Source organism: Phoenix dactylifera, unplaced genomic scaffold, assembly GCF_009389715.1.
Source record: "Phoenix dactylifera cultivar Barhee BC4 unplaced genomic scaffold, palm_55x_up_171113_PBpolish2nd_filt_p 000832F, whole genome shotgun sequence".
Classification (NCBI taxonomy): domain Eukaryota; kingdom Viridiplantae; phylum Streptophyta; class Magnoliopsida; order Arecales; family Arecaceae; genus Phoenix; species Phoenix dactylifera.
This window is the reverse complement of record NW_024068198.1, coordinates 189,466-206,946: the sequence shown is the minus strand read 5'-3', so window position 1 is coordinate 206,946 and position 17,481 is coordinate 189,466. Positions and strand designations below refer to the sequence as shown.

General features: G+C 42.0%; 2 pseudogenes; one reads left to right on the top strand and one right to left on the bottom strand.

Annotated features, from left to right (window-relative positions):
• Window positions 1-1,033: 1,033 nt before the first annotated feature.
• LOC120107337 lies at window positions 1,034-2,308 on the top strand (annotated as a pseudogene).
• A 3,166-nt stretch (window positions 2,309-5,474) lies between these two features.
• LOC120107346 lies at window positions 5,475-6,690 on the bottom strand (annotated as a pseudogene).
• Between the last annotated feature and the right edge of the window lie 10,791 nt (window positions 6,691-17,481).

Sequence of the window (17,481 nt, the reverse complement as noted above, 5' to 3'; positions counted from 1 at the left end):
ATTTTTTTGAGATTTCCCTTCCAGAGGATGCCAAAGTTTTTTTTAAAGTGACTTTCAAAGAAGCAGCTGAATAAAAGATGGTCCAGAGTTTCCTTATTGCTCCATCTTAGAATGAAAAGATAGCTGTCAGTTTTCAATTTCTCTTGGACCAGCCAGTTACCAGTCATGGCCATTGAAAGAGCCAAGGAAGGCTTAGGCACTGCTCCCAATGACCTTAGTTTGGACATGTTTTTTTAGCAGTCACGAGATCCTATGCTGACTTTATATGCACCTTAGAAGAAATCTTGTATTCAGTGTTGTCATGCCCCATAGTGCTGGATTCGCTAGCTCCACAATGAGATTGGCAAGCACTTGCACCATGTGCAAGGGGGTGGTGGTAGCTGCCATTTACCATCTTCAATTAGTTCGGTAATCTTAGTGGCCTTTGTTATCCTAGTCTGCCTCAATATCTGGAGCAGAAGATTAATGATAGGTTAGTATCTTTGTTACCGTACTCTGTCTCAGTATTTGGAACAGAAGTTTAATAATAGGTTCCCTATCCACCCCACCTTGCAGTCTGAAGCAATGTTGTGGTCCCATGACTGATTCATATTTAATTGCCTTACTTGCCATGTCCTTTAGTATTAAAACAGATGTTGAATGAGTGGAATATCCCTGTTCTGGAAGTGTAGTCCTGATCTTGTGTATTAGGAATTATTGAATCTGTAGATACAATCATAATCAATGCTTTACTATTGTCTGTCCCGTGTTCAAGTAAGGGAAGGTGGAAGGTTAACATTTGGTATGCAGATGATTGTAGGAAGAGGCTTAAAAGCTTAAAATGACTTGCTGTATCCTATTTAATTATTTAACAGTTTTCTGTTGGTTTAGGTGCATTTTCAAAATATGGATTATATCATGCTTATTGAAAATAAGTAATTCCTGTTCTGTTGTTAGTTAATTCTAATTAATGGTTTTGAAGCCATTCAGGTTATGTTTAACATGCGAGGATTCCTTGTGATACCAATTTCATTTGTTCTTCAGCTCAAACGACCAAGATAAGAAGTGAGGTTCTCTCTCCGTTTCGCACGGTGCGGATGTTTTTCTATCTTGCGTTCATTGCAAGTGGTTCTATTGGAGGATTAATATCTATTACACCAGTTGATTCCTGCTCTGGCAAATTCATCAAGATCAGCAGAGCTGCCTGAAATCTTAAAGGGTCTTGGTATAGATATTGGAGCAATTTTATTTTTTGCATTTCTTTACACAAGGGAGAATAGTGCTAAAAATGCCCAACTAGCAAAGCTATCAAGGGAGGAAAAACCTCTCAAAACTCAAGCTGCGAGTAGACCAGATAAGATCATTTCTGTCAGTGATTTGAGGGGAATTGCTCGCCTGGTCATTCTTGCTGGCCCTGCCTCGTACATTGCTGAGTCCTTTAGACTGAGCAAACCTTTTACTGATCGCCTTCTGGATAGAGGGTATTGGTGGTTCCTTTTAAGATGGATGCAAACACTCCTTTTGAACTTGACGAGAATGAGGAGGAGATGATTGTCAACAAGAAAAGAGGCTCTGGCAGCTGAGACCTGTTTACACTTCCGAATGGGCCAAGTAAGAAGAAATATCAAGAAAATAAAATAATAATCTTTTGTCTTTCTAATGACATTTTTATGTTGATTTTAATTTTGTCCACAGCTGGATAGGCGAACAGAAGAAATTGGCTAATGTCTCGCCCGATTCTCCAGTGTAAGTAGTTTATATTACTTTGTCATCGTTTTAATCTGTGGAAACTAGGACGCAGCTCTGTTAATTATTTGTAACATGAAAGACAGAATTTCAGTTAGACATATATTCAAAATTATATGATCAGTTTGCAATTCAGTCTTTCACCAAAATTCTTTTGGCTTTCGAATATTATATTGTTAGTTGTGCCTGCTATCAATTGATGTCTCATTCTGTCAAGAATTTTTTTTTAAATTGTCTATCTATGCTAAAGGTATCTCTCTCTACGTATGGATGCCGAGTTCGTGGGGTGGTGTTGGCTATCCTCCATGGAATGCTTTTGTTGCGCACTGCCGCGGTGAAAGGAATTTGGTCAGGACTCTTTGATGGCATGGATGGAAGAGTCCTTAAGAATCTATTATATATGTATATGGAAGGTAAGTTTTTGTTTATTCCAAATTTTTGATCTATCTATCTATAATATATATATATATATCATGTCAGATGTATGTCTTTCTCCTGGTGGGAGATTCACTGTTTCCTTTGTTGAGAGGTGTTTATATTGATAACATGAGGAGAATATGAAATTGATCTGTAAATTGTCATATCTATATATAAGTTTAACGTGGATATTAGCAGTTAAACACTTGATGCAGAAGATGTTCCTAAACCAAGTATGCTTCAGCTTGATCAACTTTAATCTGCGAAATCTTGAAAAATATATGGCTACGGCACATGGTAGAGTGCTTAACTGATTAGGAGATATGGTCAAGACTTTGTATGGGCCACCAAGGACCTGTTATGACAACATAGGTTCCAAGAGCATAGGTTTGGAAGCAACGGCTCAAAAGACATACATGAGAGATTACTTGATTTCTTCTAGTGATATTTGAGAATGTCAGGTACCGATGGTTGAGCGGTTTGCACGGAGTTCCTTGGCCATACCCAAGGCCATGCTCAAACGCCAGTACCTTGCTCTATAAGTCCACTTGCTGCACCTACTAGGCATACCAACATGACTTCCACTCTACTAGCCAGCATGTTATTGTTCATCATAGGAGCCAGTAGCCAACATGTTACCGTTCATCATAAGGCCACAAATTCAATTGTTTTATAACTTGTGAGTTGTCCAGAATCATCACCATCGGCTCTGAAACTGCCTATTAGGAACAAATAAAGAGTTTGAGTCCAGTCAGGAGAAGACCATGATATATAAGTCAAATATAACCAGTTTAAAAGCTTAAGCCGTTAATTTTGAAACAATCATGTATATCAATTTCCATATAGGATTAAACCTTACACATGATTCTCAACAAAAGATCCTAGACATCATCTCCCACTACCTAGCTTCCTTCCTTTTCCACTATGACAAATGAAAATGTTCTTCTTAAGGCATCATTTATAAAGTCTCGGAAATAGATTGCTGAAGCAATGTCGCCAACCGAAGTTATCTCCCAGAGCCTGATATGATCATTATTTCTACAAATAAAACCTAAGCAGTCCAAAGTTATCATGTTCACAGTTTGGGGTTTTATAATGGATTTTTGAGCATCAATAGCTCTGCTGTTTATATATAAAACACCGCATCAAGTCAGATTCAATTTGTGAGGTTGATAACCCGATCCCAACACAAAATTAGTCCAGAAATTTTGTAATAGATTAACGACCCAACGCTAGAAGTTAAATGTGTTCATTGTTGCAAGGTTACTAAATTAAAAATTATTCCACTATTTTATACTTCAAGCATTTCAATCCAGTTTAGTTTAAATTTTGTTTGAATCAACCCACTTAACCTGGACAAGTTTAGTTTAGGTTGTTCTCTTTTTTCACTGAAGAGAGGGAAACCCACCTGATATTATTAAAACGAGAACTGCCACAAGAAAGATTACAATTAAAAAGAGAGCATCACTGAGAAAGACGAAGAAAACAAAGGTTAAGATAAGTTACAGAGTCTGCTCCAGAGGAAAGAAAGCTAATTGCTGCTTTGTAAATTACACAGAACGACCAATCCCTGGTCAGTTCAAATGCTGTCATAAGAACAGTTTTATTATTAGTTTTCACCTCTCTACTTCTAGACAAACCAACAAATATCAGGTGACTAGCTGATCCAGGCCAGCTTAAACTTACACTAAATTCTTTGATGTCTCCAAGTGGTCCGAAGTGAAAAAAACTGGAGGAGGTCTACCTGAGATGTTAAGCTTAAGCCTCTTCTCATTGCAGGACTACACACGTTTAAATGTACCTTCAGCCTCTTCTTGAGCATATTCGTTTTTTATTCATCTTTTCACGAGTGCCAAGCACATGAAAATTTTTGCCAGCCTTTCATAGAATCTTTGCCCATGGCGATCGTAATCCTCCATCTTAATAAACTTCTACATTTTTGTTGTTTGATTTGTCATCATCTGATCGTCTCTAGCAAATTGTATCAGGATTCTTAGGCTGAATATTTGATAGGAGATTGTTCAGCGGAGAAAATTCTCCATCAGCTTCCGTTGGCCGAAGTCTGAAAATTTTGATGTTCCAACTTACAGTTCTGTTATTGAATTGAGAGTCTAACTGGCTGCAACTTAATTTTTCGATGACATGCTCTTCTAATGAGGCTATTAGGTGGACCAGGTCCACCATGGGCCTAAAGTGAAATCATTTTATCCTAGGATGAAATTATTAGGTTCATTTCACCTAATGTCCACGGTGGACCTAGTCCACCTAATAATTTCTCGGTCCTCAAGCCATTATCAGCTTTACTCTAACCCCTCCGGCTAATGAACATAAATCGCTTATGCGTTAGGTTGTGTAAAGACTTCAACAGTTGGTTAATTATTAGTTGTTTGATTCTAATTATTACTTGTTGGGCATGGTATGTTTCTTCTTTTAAGGAAATTTAGCACTAAGTTAGACTAGAATGGCTCAAGTTGTGTTAAGAGGATTGGAATGGAGTAGATGTATTCAAAAAGTGATCTGTTCATTGGTCCATGTATGCTTATGCACATGTTGATCAGGTTCAGTTATGTCCTAATAGTTTCAACATGGTCAACCTTGCAAATGTTATTTATTTTACTGTTGAACTCAGGTCAGTTAAGTCTCTAAATCAGGATATTTGGACATGTCTCCATGCTACCATAACTACTGTAATTTAATCTTAAAAGTTATTCTTAAACGAACATATGTTTTAAAAATTCAAAATATAATTGACAGATTATGTAAATCTCAGAAGCTATCATGTGAATTGGTCGCTGTACCAAACTATAATTCTCATCCGGAAAATGCCCAAGACCAGTAAATTTACCAGTCCTACTATCTCACAAATAGTAATTGACCCAACCTTGCTCAAATCTTGCCCAACGCCTACCTAAACCATGCATTGCATTAATCCCTGGCAAGCAATATCTAAAAGTATTTTTCCTTTTTCATATTGATTTCTTAGCCGGAGCTGAATCTCCAATCATTATGGAGATTGCATAGGATTTTCTGATTTATAAAATGACTAGTTTCCTATCACTCTGAGTAACACGTCATGGGTATCGGATACCGAATCATCCAAAAACTGACTCTAAGGACAAGTTCTACTGGGACAAGAGACATGGATTCTAGCAAGAGAAAGCACATCTTTCGCTGTTCGCTGTTAAGACATATCTACCGTGAAGCAAATGAGGTTGCAGATTGGATGGCAGCTTTCCTAGCTTATCATTTAGACTTTTTTATTTTTATTTTTTTGAGTGTATTCGAACTACAACTGCATGAATTCCATCTTAGTCAAACAAAAAAGAAAAAAAAGAAAAAAAGGGACATGTTCCCTGTCTTTCCATTAGGAACGATTCATTTCATAATGTTGTACCAAGAAAACGATTCCAAGGGCCCAACAACCAGCCCTCTCTGCTGTTCCTCACAAACACCCACCCTAAGAAGTTTGAGAAAAAGTAGTCACCAGAACATAAATTAAGAAAAAGCAACAAGGAGATCACGGGACTGGGGAAAAAAAATACAAAACCATCTAGAATAGAACCTACCGACACAACGGCAGGCTCCCTTCCCTTCCATTTGAGTTCTTCTTTATAAAAATAAGATGGAAAAACGAAAGAAAAAACTAGAAACGAATAACGAAAAAAACGTAGAGAAAAATTCAGGAGTAAACATTATATATACTCGAAGAGAGAAAGAAAGGATTTATAATTTCAAATCTACCCATCACCGCTGCTGCAGATCCGGTGAGCAGCACCGGCAACCTCCCCAGCGACACCGCCCCCTCGGTGGCCCTCTGCTGCTGCTGCTGCCGCCGCCGCCCATCCGCCGGCGGCAGCACCCTCCCGTCCTCAAACAGCGGCCCGCCGCCCACCGCCTCGTGCTCCGCCACCCCCTCGCCGCCGCCGTAGAGAAAGTGGCCGTCCGCCACCTCGCCGCCGGCGGCCCCGCCCAGCTGCCGCTCCACCTGGAGGAACTCCCCCAGCGAGGTGGGCCGCACCATGTCGTCCCGGCACAGCCGCCACCAACTTCGCCCCCCGCGGTGCCGCCGCCGCCGCTTCTCCGGCGCCCCCCTCTGCTTCGGCCTCCTCCCTCCCCCTCTCCTCCGCCGCCGACGTCCACTCCGTCGACGTGGCCGTGATCCCTACGTGACGGCACCCTCGCCGGCCGGACCGCGATCTCCCGGAAGGACACGCCCATCAGCGTCCCGAGCGTCGTGCTCCGGTCGTGAAAGAACGAACCGGTCGACTAAAAAAAACCAAAAGAAAATTTAACACAGCGAGACGGGGGCATTCTGGGAATTGCAAGCTGCTCGCTATTCCTACCTCATTCTTACCTCGGTGTCCAGATCGGACGAAGAGAGGGAGGAGTTAGACGGGGAGGAGGGGATAAGGTCGGGATCCCGATTCATGGCGTTGGAATAAGTTTATTCTTGGAAGGGGGAGAGCGAGGAGGAAGACGGAAGGAGTTTCGGAGCCTGGGAATACTTAAGAATGGGTAGAGAAGGTGAGCCGAAAGGGAAATGACGGATTTATACCCCCTGATGGGAACCTTTTGTTAGGGAGCGAGAAGCCGCTAAGCAAGTAAAGGTCAGTCATTAGCAGTGGAGGACCACTGGATAGACGTTGGGGCCAGTGTGCATGCTGGTAAGCACCCACTATGGGACCCCTTTCTACATCTAGATGGACCCCATACTCACCATATACAATGTTGGATTAGGCAAATCCATAACATACCCATGATTATTAGTATAATTGATCCCATACTTAGAATAAGGTTCCCCACAGACTACTTGGCTATATGCACCTCTTTCTTCTTTTTGTTATTTTAAAGAAAACATAAAAAAAAAACCTAATGGGACCTTCCACTCCAACTACTAGAGGGTCCACTTATTATCTTTGCATTAGTGGATGCTGGTTAATTGAACAAAACAAGACATATTCATCTATCCTAGACTCTCTGGTGCAAACATGATCTTGAGAGGATCTTATTTATCTTTTTTAGGCTTGTCTCTTGTTTAGGGAAAATGCATGCTGATGTAGCCTGGATTCGCTGGTTATAACCGTGGCCAACTAATAACCGCATGCCATGTGTCCCTGAATCAAAGCATATTACAGAGGGCGGTTATAGCTCTATGCCTTATGAGGCATGTTGCGAAACGATTATAGCTCGTCAAGTACGTTCGGGTGGTTATAATACGTCCATTCTTTTCGAGTAGTGGCTCCATGTCTTCGTTGATATATGAACAAGACTTAGAAGACCTCCTAGAACATTTATTTTCTTACTCCATTCCATCTTTTGTAGCTCATACTATTAGATCTCATTGGCTTGACGTAAGCATCGAAGAATCTCCTACCATATCAAATTCAGCAACCTTCGGTATTTCTCTTTTGTGTTCGCTAGACGGATCTCCCCCACTTCGACCAAATCAACCATTGTTCGCCAATTCATCTAGCTCTTTCAGGCCGGATTTTGGCAGCAACACATGGTATATCTACAGTATAACCTTATTAGTGTTACAACTTGATCACTACATGTCATTTAAATTCACGAGCTAGCATAACTTAGTTACTAAGCTGACATGAGTTGTTCATAATCAGCTTAGCTTATTTGCATCCCTCCATCAATGTAGTATAATATCATTATAGCCATACAAATGAAAATCTGTATTCGAGTAATTTAAATCTACAACAAAACAACAAAAATAGGGAAGAAAAGGATTTGATGAAGTGCTCTAGTAGTGCCTATATCTGTCTTCACATGACATTTAATGAAAAGAATTAACTTCAAAATAATATTTTTGATCACAATATGTAATCTTTACAAAGTATAGTAGCTTCTCGACCAAATATTAACTTCCTTCTACTCTATTTTATTTTTGAAGTAGTTGTACTATTTACACAATAGAAGGATAACAAATGCCCATTCTCTTATCCACCAACCCAACTAATAAGCATTAGGAGATGCATAAATCTTTCCCCAGTATTGATAGTGATCTAATGTTGCATCATGCAAGAGGCTAAAAATACTTGGATTATTTTATCTATAGTAGTCATTCACAAATATATTCCTTCATTCATGGCATCTCCAAGGTTGTTATCTTGGATACTCTCTCTCAATATGTTAGGTTCGAGAGCTAGTCCAACAAGGAGTCCAACCATCAGAAAAGGACTTTATGGAGTTTTATGGTAGGTGTCGAGTCAAGCACATAGCGTTTCCATATCTTATTATTATTTTGGAGCAAAACTAGTCAAAAAGCTGGTCCTTTTGTTCTTTGTAAGAGACAACCCCCAATTTAAAAAGATGATAAAAGACTATTTCGAAGGGGTGCAAGGTTCATGTGAGTGCTACTTTTAAGCAATTTGTTCATGCTCTTGCTTGAGAAACTTAAGCTAGGTATATATGGAGCTATAGTTTAGACCGTAAGAAAACAAAAACAAACAAAAAAAGAATTCATTTCATATTTGAAGCCCACATTTTTCTAAGTTTCTAATCTGATTATGAATGAGCAAACTTTCCTTAGTGTATGTGTTCAATAAATCTTGATTAAACTTTCCTTTCTTACTCATCAAACAATCCTCCATGAGCTCATGACAGACCTCCCATTGTATACTTTTGTCTAATCATTACTTTGGATCACGTATGAAAGTATCACTCATGTGGCAATAGTATTTGACTACACATTTTGAAAATAAGCCTTACAAGAAAGCCCGATTAGACTTAAGTATAGAAGGCAAAAGGTAATAAAAATTGACACTTTTTAGATGTTAACTTTATAATTCTATAATGTGGAAATCAATGTGCCTTCAGTTGGTGCTAGTTTGCTATATTTACCCTCCTTACTGGGCTTATATACTTCATTGAAGAAACTAAGCTAAGCAGTACTTATCGACTTCAATAAATATAATATAGAAGGGGAAAGTAATGTTTGTATCGCTATATAAATGGTTTCACTTTGAAACCTTATCCATCCTTGTAGTAGAAATAATGACGATTATTATTTGCTAATTAATCTATTGTTAGAGTGCGAGATTTCTGTACTTTTTTATTACTACATAAAAATTGAATCAAAAATATAATAATGTTCATGGTCCCGTAGGATTTATTCATATTTATTATTAAATCATGTTACTAAATAAATAAAGAATAAAGAACGGGGCATGTTTTTGTACTATTTATGAAGTAGATTGAGCTCATTCTATAGTGCATAGGGTTTGTATACTATTCTATTCATAATATATATATGATAAAAGTCAAGGGTCAGGTGGCTCCAGGAAGGTTGATGAGTTAAAACGGGAAATACTTTGGTTAGCAACAACTTCATACATCACGGAACCCAACCATAAATCGCCAGAAAGGAACGTCAAGTTGGATCCCCAAATTTGAAATAATCCATCAAGTCTTCCAAAATTTACTCATTCTCTCTCTCTCTCTCTCTCTCTCTCTGTCTGTCTTTATGTGTCTGTTATTTACTTTCATAAACTACGTAAATTACAAGCTGAAATGAATCCAAAGGTAGCTTTTGTTCTATAAAATTAAATAGTACTATGTTCAAAATTAGAAATAATATTTGTTAAATATTATTTTTAGAACAAAAGCTACCTTTCTAGTTATTCTCAAGTTTTCACCACTCTAAACACCTTTCTAGTTATTCTCAAGTTTTCAATAGTACATCGCACTTTGTTTAATTTTTGCTATTATTTAAAGAGACAACCATGGATGACCTGACTACAAGATTGTAGTCGAGTTGAGATGCGTATATGCCGTCAATACTTAATCATTTAACTTGTTTAACTTATCTCAATCTACTGTAGATCGAATTAGATTATCTGTTTAATAAAAATGATTAGCTTTGAATCTGGATTTTTGACTTATTTCATAGATCAGATGAATTGAAATTGACAAATTTTCAATCTATCAGGTATCCGATCCGACTCATATCTTATCCGTTCCGACTCGGTTATCACCCCTACCTTTCATCCTTCATCTAGAATACATTGCTAGAGTACATTGCAGATGCCAAACGTTGCATAAAGGTAAGGTCAAATAACTGCATGTCCCCTTAACACCTAGCAAATATATGCCAAAGCAGCTAGACAAACAAATCCACTGCCACTTGGACCTACCCAGGCTTGATACTTGACCTTTACGACCAGGACGAATTGGGTTGGATTTTATCTGAGATCTATGCTAGAAGAGCTAAAATTGGTGTCTTTTAAGCTCGCACTGCCCAAGCCCTGAAATGAACCATTCTAAGGCTTTGAGATTTTGAATGTATTCTATTTCCCAGTTTATAAAGCTGGCCTCCAGCTCCCACATATTTCTCGGCTCACACAAAGAATAAATAAATAGATTGATAGGTTTATGGCGTCAAATAACTATTGATACGGTTTGGTCCCTAGGTCAAACGATATTGTTCCAAGTGCTGCCCTTCTATTGTTTGAATAATTGTATTAATAATGAGCAGCCAGCTTTGCGTCTTTAAGGACCGAACCAGGCCTCGCATCATGTGGTCCTTCATGCACATGACCCCTTTAACATGCTTCAGAGTTGTGAATGAACCTAATGCTTGGCAAAATCTATATTCTTTGATGGATTGACTAAAAAATTATCTACTTAGGTAGATCAAATATCACTACTTACTTCCATTGCTTTCACTAAGGACCCTGCAATTTTAAAAAATATATTTTACCCTTTAATAAGTTCGAGAAAAATATATATATACATAGTGACATGTGCAAAGGGCAAGCTAATTTATTTTTTGATAAGTTAATCCAATCCATGGTGTCTACACTAGGCATCCATTTTTCATGTTTACAACATTAAACATCGGTTTTCATGTCATCGATCTAGTTTGTGATTGATCTGGATTATCAAAAGCAATTACAAAGACGATGAATACTTTTGCTAGACATTATGGTATGACCTTCATATATCTAACATTTCTAAAATGTTTTGTAACTATAGGAACATGCTCCCATCTATCTTCAAATGTTGAGCTGGGTGAAAGACTTGGTGAGCGAGGATGTGCATGAAGGAGCACAATGAATGGAGCTTCTTCTACATGGATTTGAAGTTCTATTGGGGGCTTTTGTGCATAGAATTACCAGATCAATGACAGGTAGCTTTGCTCATAGCTGGTCTCAAACCCCACCCAAAAGTGGTATGGCCAGAATTTGGATATGGTGCGATGGATCCATGATGCGGTTGGACCTAACCACGCCCGTGATGGGGAGTGGGTCCGTAGAGGAATTTAAGGCAGGAGCGTGACTGCCAGTTGTGTGGCTGGGCCAGCAGCCAATCAAGCCAGGAGTAGTGTCTGTAAAGTCCCAATGTGAAGTTTTGAAGCCTCTGATGAGGACTCTGGAGCCTTGCGTGAGGCTAAATTCTTGCAGTTATGATGTTTGTGAGACCTGCGAGCTTGTGTTCTATTGTTGTACTCAAAAAGAGCTGGCGTTCTACTCTGCATCTCGGCTTTCGAGTATGGAAGGAAGAGTGTTGTCTTCTCTGAATCAATAAAATAGAGGGGGAAGTGAATCACTTCCTCCTCCTTTTTATTTTATTTTATTTTATTTTATTTTATTATTTTTTTTATTTTTTGCTACGACGGATGATTCGTACAACACATGGATGAATACATTCAATAAAGTCAAAAAAAAAACACGGAGCTCCTGAAGCAGCTCCTCATCCTCTGTCCACATAGTACTACCAGCGTGGTTAGCTATATGGGTGACCACCCAATCCGTAGTCTCATTGACTTTTCTAAACACATGCTTAGCCAAGACAATACCTCAATCCCTCGTCATCATCCAGATGTCACGAAGCAATCGATGGTCACCGACAGCGACCTTCAGATGTGAAGACCCGAACTGAAGTCGGCAAGGAGTGCCGACTTCAGTTGGGTCATCGTGGTTTGCCCACGAAGACCACGCCGGCCGAACGGCCAGCGAGATCTCCGCAAGCCCCCCTCTTCCCTCTCCCTCTCTATCCCTCTCTCCCTCTCTCTCTCTCTCGCCCTTTCTCTCCTCTGAGAGCCTCGTCCGAGCCCATCCCTCTTCCCATCCCTCTAAAAAAAAAAAAAAAAAATTGAGTTTTTCCCTCATCTTCTTCCCTTTTTCTTGAGAGGTTTGCCGGAGCCACCGCCGCCGCCGGAGCCGCCAACGTCGCCGGGGATCCGCCCGTCGACGACCGGAGGTGAGAAAGACAGTCCATTCATTATTTTTATGGATCTAAGGGGGAGAGAAATGAGGGATGGCAACCGGTTTTCATCCCCTGTTTTGGAAATGTTTTTTTTTTTTTTGATGGGATTCGGCCGGCCGACGGTGGCCGGCCGGGGTCAATCCGGCCGAAACGGGTTCGGCCGGAGGTGGGCGAACAAGGGGCCGGGCTTCCCAGCCCCGGTCCCTCTCTTTCCTCCCTTTTCTTCCTCTCTCTCTCCTTCTTCTCTTCTTCTTCCCGTTCGGTGCCGCCTGTGAAGGTGGGGTAGCCGACGGCGGCTGGCCGAGCGCCGCCGTCGAGGGCCACAGTCGGCCACCGAGGGCCGACCGGAGCCACCAGCCACCCCCCTCTTCCCTTCTTTCTTCTTCTTCTTCTCCTTCTTCTTCTTCTTCTTCTTCTTCTTCTTCCCATCCGGCACCGCTTGTGACAGTGGGTAGTCGACGGCGGCTGGCCGAGCGCCGCCGCCGAGGACCACGGTCGACCGCCGAGGGCCGACCGGAACCACCAGGCACACCCCCCCCCCCTCTTCTTCTTCTTCTTCTTTTTCTTCTTCTTCTTCTTTTCTTCTTTCTTCTTCCTGGGTGTATACCTTGCTTTGATTTCCGTTGCCTGTTTGGGTCTCAAACCAGACACAAACAGACCCTGATCCGATTGAACCATGGGATTTAGCCTGAACTTGAGTTGGGTAGTGTGGATCAGACCGTGAACCGGTTCCACCCATTTCTTGAATTGGGTTGGGTCTGAGTTTAAGTGAATAGGTTTTGTTATGGTCTGATCAGATCTGGTCTGGGTTGGGTTGGGGGTCTGTGTTGGGCTGAGTCGGGCCAAATTGGAACTGTGGGCTGGTTTGGGTTGGGCCCGAAATCTGATCCGGACCTGTTATCCGGTTTGGTTCAATTGGGCCTAATCTGTTTGGGCCACAATTGACTTGGGTTTAAAGGATCCTGATTTTAGGGTCTATGTTTGATCTTAGGGGCCCATTCTTAGATCCATGAACTTAGAAATTTAAGGGATTGGGAATAGTTTAAATTATGTTTCTTAGTTAATTAAATAATTAATGTTTGTGTTTTAATCAGGGGTTCGTGATATCAGTGGCAGGGATTTTTAAGCGAACCCAGGTAGGTAACCTTGCTTAAAGTATGATTTACATGTACTATGCATATGTGTGATTATTTCCAGCATATTGATATGTTTTATATTCTTGGCAGTATTATCATTTAGAAGCATGTTTTTGACTGTAAATCGATCATCTGAAAATCTATTATGCATATATATTGGTTTTGAAAACTTATGTTTATATTAAGTTTGATTGTTGGAATTTGTGGATGTGATTTTGGAGACCGCGTGACTATTGTCTAGGATTCCCGCCAATGGGGTGGAAACGTTGGCCCTGTCGACTTGTATGAGGAGCTAGTTCCGGCACTATGGGGTGTTTTGGCTCTGCGGAGCATGCTCTGAGGAGCAGAGATTGGGGCACCCTGGGGTGCAGCACTGCGGTGCAGGGCTCCATTTGGAGCAGAGTGTTGACACTTCGGTGTGACCATGCCACTGGGTGATGTGGCCGTAGTCATGCGGTTAGATATGTGGATTATGTTATGCGTGATATGATAGACTAAGATGGTATATATATATATATTACTTGAGTATCGGATTGGTTTGCGGATCATCATATTTGTTTGTGCACATGACCTGTAGTTATATTGCATATGCTTTAATACATGTTATCGTGACTTTATGCATGTTGTTACCTACTGAGCTGTTGTAGCTCATACCTGTTTTTGACATAATTGCAGGAGATGATTGATAGGGGATTCGGGAGGAGAGGACTTATGACATTGGACATAGATAGATTTAGATTCATTTTGTCATAAGTAATTGATCTTGTAAATAAATGTTACCAACTTTATTTGAGACATTTGAAATTGAATTATTGATTTGATTATCATAAATGATAGATTTTTAGTATTGATATTGTGATCTGATGTTGTGACTTGAGTGTCTGATTATTCAGCCTTGCACGCCCGTGCGGTCCGCCGTGCGGGTGTGCGGCGTCTGGCGCGTCCCGGGCCTAGGTTCGGGTTCGGGGCGTGACAGATTTAGTGGTATCAGAGCTTAGGTTAACGATCACTAGGGACATCAGAACAAAAGAACAATAACTAATGAAAACCCTAGGAGCATAGGGACACATGTGAGGAAATGAGAGTGGGGTAGTAAACTCATAGGATGATTTTTGACTTAACCCTAACTTGTGGTATTATGTCTGTATCAGGATGCCGCCCCGCCGTGCTCGTGTACCACCTCGTCGTCTGATTGAGACGATGGGAGATGATCCGGCGACTCCTCGCCCAGCGGAGCGAGTTCAGGAAGAGGAGATTGCTCCGACAGTTTTAGACCGACCAGAACAGGATCAGGCGGGAGGATCGACCCCAGTATTGGAACTGGTCAGGGAGGTGATTGGGCTGGTCAGACAGCAGAGGGACCCACAGCCACAGCATCCCTCTGCTAGCTCGACGGATCAGGGGAGGAGCATTGCAGAATTCCGGAAGTTGGCTCCTCTGGCCTTCAAGGGAACCACAATCCCCAGGAGGCCGAACACTGGCTTGACGAGATGGAGAAGGCCTTCAGGGCCATGGGATGCACCGAGGAGGAGAGAGTCGGATATGCTACTTATATGCTCCAGGACCGGGCACACCACTGGTGGGAGTCAGTGGAGCGGACCATGATACAGGATATCGGGACTGTGACTTGGGCTGGATTTCGGACGGCTTTTTGTTCCAAATATTTTCCGTCCAACCGTGTCAGAGAGTTGGAGAGAGAGTTCCTGAGTCTCTCTCAGGGGAGTATGTCAGTTGAGGATTACGAGGCAGAGTTCGATAGACTGTCTCGTTTTGCACCCTCCCTCGTCCAGGACCCTGTAGCCAGGATGAGTAGATTTGAGGAGGGATTGAGACCCCACCTGCGTCGAGGCTTGGCTGCTGTCCATTGGACCGACTATGATGATCTTGTAGACAGAGCGAAGAATATGGAGATTATCTGGAAAGAGACGCAGGAAGCACATAAAGGGAGGCTGAAGAGGGCCAGAGATTCTGATTCGGATAGTGAGCGGCATGTACGCCGACCCGTGCAGATCCGTCACGGAGCAGGACAGCGAGCTCCACCTGGGAGGACTGCACCAGAGCACCGGGTGATATCAGGAGCCTGTTATTTTTGCAGTCAGATTGGACACAAGGCCATTGATTGTCCCCGGAGACGGCCCAGGGTTGGAGCATGTTACAGATGTGGCCAACAGGGCCACAAGATGGCTCAGTGTCCTCAGACCCAGTCTAGGACTATTGTCTGTTATGGGTGTGGTCAGCCGGGCCACGGGATTTCTAGTTGTCCCCGGGCCGGATCTGTGCAGAGGCCACCGAGCGCTAGGGCTCCTCAGCGACAGATTCTCCCTGATCCAGCACAGATTTCTCAACCAGCCGCTCACAGACAGCAGACAGGAGGAGGGCCTCGCACCCAGGGACGGGTATATGCACTGACACAGCAGGATGCTCAGGCATCCAACACGGCAGTGACAGGTACCTTATTAGTACATTCTACTTATGCATATGCACTATTCGACTCAGGGGCCACACACTCTTTTATTTCATCTACATATGTGCATAAGCATGATATATTTTGCTCACCCTTGGAGAGAGAATTATGTGTTAGTACCCCAGCTGGGGGTAAGATGATCACCTCACTGATATGCAAGTCTTGCCCAGTAATTGTAGAGGGTAGAGACTTGAAAGCTGACCTTATTGTCATGGACTTACATGAATTTGATTTAATTCTGGGTATGGATTGGTTAGCTATATATCACGCTACCATTGACTGCTTCTCGAAGCGGGTGACTTTCCGAATCCCTGACATTGAAGAGTTTTATTTTGTGGGTGATGGAGGGTGTGTCTCCCCTCAGATAGTGGCAGCCTTACAGGGTATTCGGTCTCTCAGGAAAGGGTGCTCTGTGTATATGGCAGCCATAATGGATTCTGAGCAGTCGGAACAGAAAATTGAAGACATACCCGTGGTCAGAGAATACCCTGATGTTTTTCCTGATGAGCTTCCTGGTTTACCACCAGTTAGAGAGGTGGAATTTGCCATTGATCTAAACCCTGGTACGGCACCCATATCTAGACCTCCTTACAGAATGGCCCCTGCTGAACTAAAAGAACTGAAGGAACAGTTGCAGGAGCTATTGGATCTGGGTTTCATTCGACCCAGTGTCTCTCCTTGGGGTGCACCAGTGTTATTTGTGAGGAAGAAGGACGGTAGTATGAGGCTATGCATTGATTTCCGGGAAATTAACAAAGTGACTATCAAGAACAGGTATCCTCCTGCCCCGGATTGATGACTTGTTTGATCAGCTTCAGGGTGCCCAGGTGTTTTCAAAGATTGATCTGCGATCTGGATATCATCAGTTGAGGATAAAGGAGTCTGATATAGCCAAGACTGCCTTCCGCACCAGATATGGCCATTATGAGTATTTGGTGATGCCTTTCGGGTTGACAAATGCTCCAGCTGCATTTATGGATCTGATGAACAGGGTATTTAAACCTTTCTTGGACAAATTTATAATTGTGTTTATTGATGACATCTTAATCTATTCCAAGAGTCATACTGAGCATGAGCAACACTTGAAAATTGTTTTGGAAATTTTGAGACAGAATCAATTGTATGGGAAACTGAAGAAATGTCAGTTCTGGCTGGATCAGGTGATGTTCTTGGGGCATGTGGTATCTAAAGAAGGAATTATGGTTGACCCGAAGAAGATCGAAGCTGTAGTTGACTGGAGCAGACCGACAAATGTATCAGAGATCCGCAGTTTCCTTGGATTAGCCGGCTATTACAGAAGATTTGTAGAAGGCTTCTCTAGTATTGCTGGGCCCTTGACTCGACTCACTCGCAAAGGAGTGAAATTCGAGTGGTCGGATCAGTGTGAGAAGAGCTTCGAGGAATTGAAGCGCCGGCTAGTGTCAGCACATATTTTGACTCTGCCAGTCACGGGTGTTGATTATACTATTTACAGTGATGCCTCCAAGAAGGGTTTGGGCTGTGTGCTGATGCAGAATGGAA